Here is a 7,596-nt window from a genome sequence, read left to right as displayed (position 1 = left end):
ACGAAGGGCCAGACGTGCTTTTGAAAACTTGTCAGTTRGAAATGGAAATTTAGGGGAGATAAACCTATCTAGAAGAGAGGGCTTGGATGAAAGGATACTCTTATTGTCATACATGCTGTTTAACAAAAATGTTAAGTCCAGTCTACTCTTTTGAGCATCACTTTTTGTACTGATGTTACAATTTTGTTTTATTTTTAAAATCTGCATAAAAAAAAAAAAAAGATAGAGGAAGAAACCGGTTTTGCTGGTCTAGGCAATTTACTGTGCCAGAAGCTAATGAGACATTAACAAGACCAGAAATGCACATCTCTTCACATCTTTAAACTTCTCGTCTTTTAGCTACTTCTTAGCTTTTTTCAGCTATCAGCACAACTTCACTGTGCTGTCAAAGTCTATGTGTGATCACATGGCTAAAAAAAACATCAAAAATGCCTCATTTCATCCCTCTCTTTTGCCTCCAATCTAAATGGATGGTTCTGGGAGAGAAAAAGAATCAGCTGTTTTTATGGTATTTATAACACTTTGTCTTCCTTCTTATCCCTCCACGGTAATGACATACCAAGGCAAAAATAAATCAGTAAATAAATAAACTCCTCAGGGTTGGTAACTACTGTATAGTAGTTTTTTTTTTTTTTTTTGTAAGGGGCAATAAACGATCAAGAATTTGATCCAACAAAGAGGATTTCCAGTATGAAGAAAGAGGTTTTACTGCCGCTTTGAGTCGAGCTGAAGGCAGACTTATAGGCTCTGCTCACTGCCAGTTACTCTACGTTTTGTGGGCACCTGATCATGAACTTATCCCGACAGACTGTAGGGATCCCAAAAGAAAACTGGAGGGCAAGGAGAGGGAGGAAAGGACAGTCAGAGCCTTGTGGAAAAGGCAGGAATTCCTTCAGAGCAGCCTACACCTAGATAAGCTTAAAAAATCTGTGAAATCAGACCCTCTAGAYTGTATCAAAATGGAAAACCAATTCCACCAACACAAGCTAAAATTACATCCCCGTGGAAAAATTCTAATGGTGTTTTCATTTTAAAAAGAATTACGAGAAAATTCCCAAACAAAAATGAACTCACCTTTTGGAGAACTACAGCGCTGCGGCCCTACTTTGTTCCTTCTGTCCTGCTGATGAGCTTTTTTTGAAGATGGAGGAGTTTGTTGAGGCTTCAGGATAGGTACAGAAAAAGAAAGAAAAAAAAACCAGAAAGATATATTTCCTTCTAATAAAATAATGGGTAAAGAGACAGGAATGTCACAGTGTTATCAATTTTTGAAATCAAGGCAAGGCTTTCCAATGCTTTTCCCTCCTTTAAAAATCCTATTTTAAGAAAATACTAGATAAATGCATTGTGGAAAATATTTTTATTTTATTTTATTTTTTTTGAGAAGAAAGCCTTTTTCTGGGAGAAAAAGAAAGGGATTTTCAGCATGATTTAATTTTTCCTCTGAAAAACTTCAAGAAACTCTACGTTTAACATTTCAAGTATAGGTCCATCTGAGAGAAAGGAATCTTCTTCACAGAGCAACCTCAACTATTTGRGTGCACAAACTCATGTAAAACTTCAGTAAGTCCATGGAAGGACTTTCTTTCATCATATTCCTCTTTTGACCTAAAGTTGAATATAAACTGAGACTTCAAAGRATTTCTTAGGGCCAAAATAATAAAGATTACTTCTGTCCTCACTGCCCCAAACAAATCTAGAGAGTGATTCTAATGTCTCCTTAGTACATTTTCTGAGTAAGACCTATAAATTTATCCTGTTCTTCCAGTCAGATAAAATTGGATCTCACCCCTTTGCAACATTCCTGTGGTTTTACAGTGTAATTAATACTCTGAGGAAACACATACTGTGAGAATCTCTTCTAGAAACTGACCTGGCAAATGACCTCCATGTAAGATATGGAGTAAACAATATCCACTTAACACATAACTAAAGCTGATAAAATAAGTAACTCCGATATAATATTGCTTACAGTAAGCAGTAAAGGCTTCAGACTGGGCAAACAGGTAACCTGGTAGTTTAGACCCTTGGCTCTACTGCTGATGCCTCTTTGGAGCCTCGTGAGCACCTCGGCAGATCATCACCGTGCACCACTGCGAGCCAGTGCRAGGGACCATCCTGGCCGCTCTGTAAATCTGGCACAGCCCAAGAATCTCAAACTGTGAATTAATTTGACAGCCACTATGGGGTCTGTAGGCCAGAAGAAATGCAAGGCTGGAAGGGACCTTCAGAGCCAACACAATCCTGGGGAAGGGCTGAGGATTTTTCTGCATTGTGGATATTTTCATTCTCACTACAATAACACGATTTCCTGCCATTAGTGGGACATGGTATTTTCTTTAAAATGGAGTTAAAATTCGAATCTTCGTTATAGCTTTTGCAACTATGAAGTAAATGCAGAATAGTCTTGTCACTTATCTTACTGATACCTGAAGTTACAATTCACACAATCTGTAATATCTATAAATGATGGATATTTTACTGGCTTAAAATTAATACTCAGAGTGTGCAGAGCCCCTGGAGCCTCCCTCAGAATCATGACCTAAAAATACTGATTAATTGTCTGTAGTTGATTAAACACAGATTGAACTGCTAACTATTCTACATCTGTCTTGGCTCTTTTTTCTTTAAAAATATTGATCTTTAAGAAAGGTGTTCATGACCTAGATTTTATAACTAGGAATGTTATCTTTGATTTCCCTGGAATTCATGCATAAGGAAAGGTGAAGGTATAACTCTTGTCATGATCTCACCAATATTATTAGGGTCAGACTTGAGTGCTCRCCTCCCTACATCAGACTATTCAGCCTTATCCTGGTGGGACACTCAGTATCTCATTCCAGTGTGTCCTATTTAATATTCTCCAGAAAATGGCAATTTTGGGTAGAAGAGCAGATGTTTTGGTAAATGTCAAGGTAGTGTCTTCACTTGCTTTTTAATTAAAACACAGACAACCTAGCCATCACCTTTTAATTTGAAGCAGCACTTAGACCATCAAAATGCTGCTGTGCAACCGCTGAAGGAGCAGTGACAGCTCTCTGAACTTCTTCATCTTCCGAAGATCTCCTGTAGCACAAAATAACYGTGGCTTGCAGAGCTGGTAGGAGTTTTCATTGTAACAACATTGCCACCTAGTGCTTCAGTGGTACAACTCAGACAGGGTCTGGGAAATGTTATGTTTTACGAGTCCTGTAAGAGTACAATGCAAGTTCATCAGMCAGGTTTGCAGTATTGCATGCAAAGAGCTATGCAGTGACTCTTTGTCCTTTCTGGGTGATCTACCTCAGCTGGGTGCAAAATGCTACTGTAAGGTGAAGCATTGGCACTAGTCACCACGCATATCTAAAAAATCAAAATCAAAATCAACTCATCTCACTGAAATCTGTCTACTCAAAAGCTAAGAATAAAGCCTAAACTGGCCATATAGACTCTTTTTTTTTTGTCATAAATAGAGATAAGCATCSCTGCAAGGTCTCCCCAAGACCTCCCTGGGTCCCATCTACCCAAGAACTCTTCTTTAGGTGTATACTAAACTCTGCTCACTGTCTATGCAGGGCTTCAGACAGGATGTTTAAATTACAGAGTTAGTACCCAGTGAGTTGAGGCTACATGTAGTCTATGGCAGAACTAGGAAAAGCGTTGAGATCTTCATAGCCCTGTGTTTTAGCCATGTAATCGCCTCTCCTGTACGATTAACTCTCAGTGAGAATGAGGGAATATTCCACGTCTGAAATAGCTCAGAGCTTGCCTGCTTGCTTGCTTGATTTCACACTGAGGTGACATACTGAGGCATTTTTGGTTTTGAACAATTAAAAATCGATTTTAGTGGCTGTGCTGCTCCAAAGAGAGAAAGGATACCTGCAGGGTAGAGGCAGGGCTTTATGCACAGACGAAAACAGCCACAGAAGAAAGAATATCTATTCCAAGCAGTCTTGGAGAGAAGRGGTGAAGTTCTGCTGACCAGAAACATGTTCATTTGGGCTTTACCAAGTCAAAATAGTTGCCTATTTCTAGGGACATTAGAGGATAAAGATTTCAGSCAGTAAAGTTATGGAAATGGGAGTGAGATTATATGATGCAGACTGTATTCTCACCATGTTCCTACTTATATGAYTTCTTAAGTCACTTAGGTGATGTGTACACTTTCTTGAGATCTGATTTCAGGCATGATCATAGTAGTTTTCCCCTACCTATAAAGGCTCAGACTGAGGGCACAGTGCCTCTGACTTCTGCATGAATGGTACAAGTCTGTCAAAAGCTATGAGCATTTATGTATTTTGTACTAAAGTCTATGTCATCACATCTCCTCTAGTGCTACTATCTAGGGCTGGTACTAAGCTCCAGAACTGAGAGCTTTAGGGCTATATCAGTCCAAGACCTCAGCAGGGCTAAATAAAACCATTAAGAGGCAGGAGACTTTTGGCAGGAGAGCGTGCCATGCAATTACACTACTTCCAATACGTGGACATATGTGGACATACCACCTTATGTAGAGAACTGTAATAGAAACAAATGGATATGCACCTGTGTGAAAACACTAAAGGAAATGGCAGAGAAGGGATAAAAGAATTAAATGCTGATGGCACCATGATTGGTAGATCGGTAGATCATTATGGTCAAGGTATTTTCRTGTGCAATTGCTTAACAACTGAGATTAGGAAAACAAAGTGCAGATTAAAACAAGGGCCAGACTACATCCAGGGAAGGAGCAAAAAGGACAATGGGTAAATGAGCAATTTACTGAATGACTCACCATGGTGGGTTGTGATAAAAAGCAAAAGATCACAACCACTGTCAGCGCCTAATGGGTAGAAACTGCCTATSCAAAAACCAGTTTATAGTTACCAATCAAGAAAAACACAGGAGACATGATGAAGACCTGATAAACAGAAGCATTTGTCCTCCATGTTGCACTTAAGTAATCCTTTACAGACTACTTGGATATACATATCTTGGTGCTGTGAATGGGAATGGTTGTTGGTATCAATCTACCTCAAATTTTGAGGAAAAGATGATCACCTTCCCTTTCAATGCACTGTCTCATTGAACCTGCTATATTAATTGCAACACCAACATGTATTTCTCCTAGTGCTAATGACTGGCTATTTTTACTTACTCTGAAGTAAGGTGTTTCAGCACATTGATAGCAATCACAAATTGTCGGTGCTTTGAGTTGATGTCTCCTGTAAAAGATGTTCCATCGGAACCTTTAGGCAACTTGCCTTTGGATGAATCCAAACACAGCTCCATCTGTCAATACGAGATTTCAGGATTACTTTATCGGCAGTGTCCAAGTCACAGGGGAASTATTCAGATATGAACTGCCTGGCTGAATAACCCAGAGACGCAAAAGTCCTGATATTTGTGGTAGATTATAGTAATGTGCTCAGTATCCTACAGCTGTATCTGGAAATGTAAAGGGTTTAGCGAATCAGCAATTTTTCCTTGTGGGCCTTGTTGTTCTTGAACTGGAGAAGTATTCCTCTGTGCCCTAGTTGTCATTACGTTTGACAGATTTTGGAATGGGATGTAACAAGGTGTCCGAAACCACTGGAGACAGATTTTCCTCCTGTACTAAAATATACAACGCTAGCTCGGTCTCTTTAGCAAGCATCATGTGCCTTGTAAAACATATAAGTGGGTGTCTGGAAGCTCCTTGCTCTGCACATGACTTCCTAGCTACCTGCAGAAGGGGAAACAGCAGGCTCTGTTCCTTGTCATTGTATTGCAAAGTGATCCCTCTTCTTTTAAAATTAATAGATGCAATTGCACAGAGATGACACTCTCTACAACACTAGAAGATGACACTTTGTTGGAAATACACCTGATGCTAAAATGTATTGTTATAGGCAATGTATTGTGATATTGATAACATCTGCCATATGGATCAATTCATAATCTCCACTTGTGCAAATGACAGCAGAACAAAGCTTACAATTTTTAAGGTGAGCCCTTGAAAATCTGTGCTTAAAGTGATACAGAGGTTTGAGGTGCAGGTTTAGCTCAGCTAGTTAGAGCGTGGTGCTGCTAATGTCAAGGTCATGGGTTCAATCTCTGTATGGGCTACGCTGAGGGTTGGACTAGATGTTCTCCAGAGGTCCCTTCCAACCTTAGCATACTGTGATTCTATGTATATGAGGACATTGCATTTATTCTTGCTATCAAACACTACAAAATAAGCCCTGATCTCTTCTTGACCATCTTTGATGTTTAGAACAGACTATAAGGTAAATGCAGGAAAGAGAACATTGGGRGTGGATTTGATCACTACTAACTTAAGGGGTCTATTTCTGAGACAGTCACCCCCAAATCCCTCTAAAGCAAACTGGGAGAAATAGGCTTTTGTGGAGCGTGTGTCTTCTTACCTTCTTTTAGCCATATGCTTTAGAAAAGGATGTTCACTTTGGCAGTGCCGATCTCTCTGAGACGGTTTCAAAGGGAGCTGAAAAAGTCTAGCTCAGATATAGATTACTGCAATGAAGAAATATGACCATGTAGCCCAGTAAATCCCATTCAGAGTAAGTACTGTGAAAACTGCCTATAATGTAAGGTAAGGATGAGCTCAGGCAAAATATTTTTCAATGTTACCCTGTGAGACCTGAAACCTTTTTTTTTTTTTTTTTTTGACCACAGTGTCGTGACTATAAATGTTTTGGCCTCAGTGGGCCAATTGCCCATCAGTTTTAGATCCCTCAGGGCTGCTGGCATAAAGCYATTCAGTGGAAAGGTGTCARGCACCATGACATTGCCATCTCTTAACATCTGATTTGGGTCCTAGGTGCACTGCAGCCCTCAGAGGTGACTGTCAAGGCCACTACAGTTCTCATTTAGTTGACTGATTAAAGCAAGAATAGGATAATTTTTAAAGCACCTAAGTGCATAACTCCCAAGGATTTTGTTGAGATTGAACATTTCAACACTACTGTGAATCTCATTAGGTGTCTGTGCACAGCTGTAGGCATTTAGATACATTTGGAAATCTGGCTGGTTATTCCGGAGTTTCCCAGTGAAGAGAGAAATCACACTTGAATTAAACTGTTACAGCTAGAGCCAAAAGTGGAAGAGCATGCATATGGTAGGTCTTGCCAAAGAATGAAAGAAATGATAAAAATCAGTGCAATTAAATGCTACAGTCATTAATGTTTGTAATATAAAATATTATACTTCTAGTAGATTCACAACTTATTCTTACAGCTACCTCCATAGGAATGGAGTGCTCTGAAATAACCTCACACCTTGGAAGTTACCTTCAGTCYGTTTTCTTATGTTTCTGCTATTCCAGTAAGCATCATCAGCAGGTTCCTTCTGAAAATCTCAGGCACACTAGAGGTCAAGTAATTCCTTAGGACTGTCCTGTGGGACACATCTTTCATAAAACAGAGAAGAGGGCAAACTATAGGAAATGTTTTCTACAAAATACCTAGTAGAGTAACCCTGCAGCATAGGACTCCACAAATGATGGGGGGTGGGGAGAGCAGTGGACGTTGTGTACATTGACTTCAGCAAGGCTTTTGACACTGTCTCCCATAACATCCTCCTAGAGAAGCTCAGGAAGTGTGGGTTAGATGAGAGGACAGTGAGGTGGATTGAGAACTG

This window comes from Rhea americana, unplaced genomic scaffold (genome assembly GCF_003343005.1).
Source record: "Rhea americana isolate MKP2758 unplaced genomic scaffold, rheAme1 scaffold_210, whole genome shotgun sequence".
NCBI classification, from domain to species: domain Eukaryota; kingdom Metazoa; phylum Chordata; class Aves; order Rheiformes; family Rheidae; genus Rhea; species Rhea americana.
Note: the sequence above shows the minus strand (reverse complement) of the source record.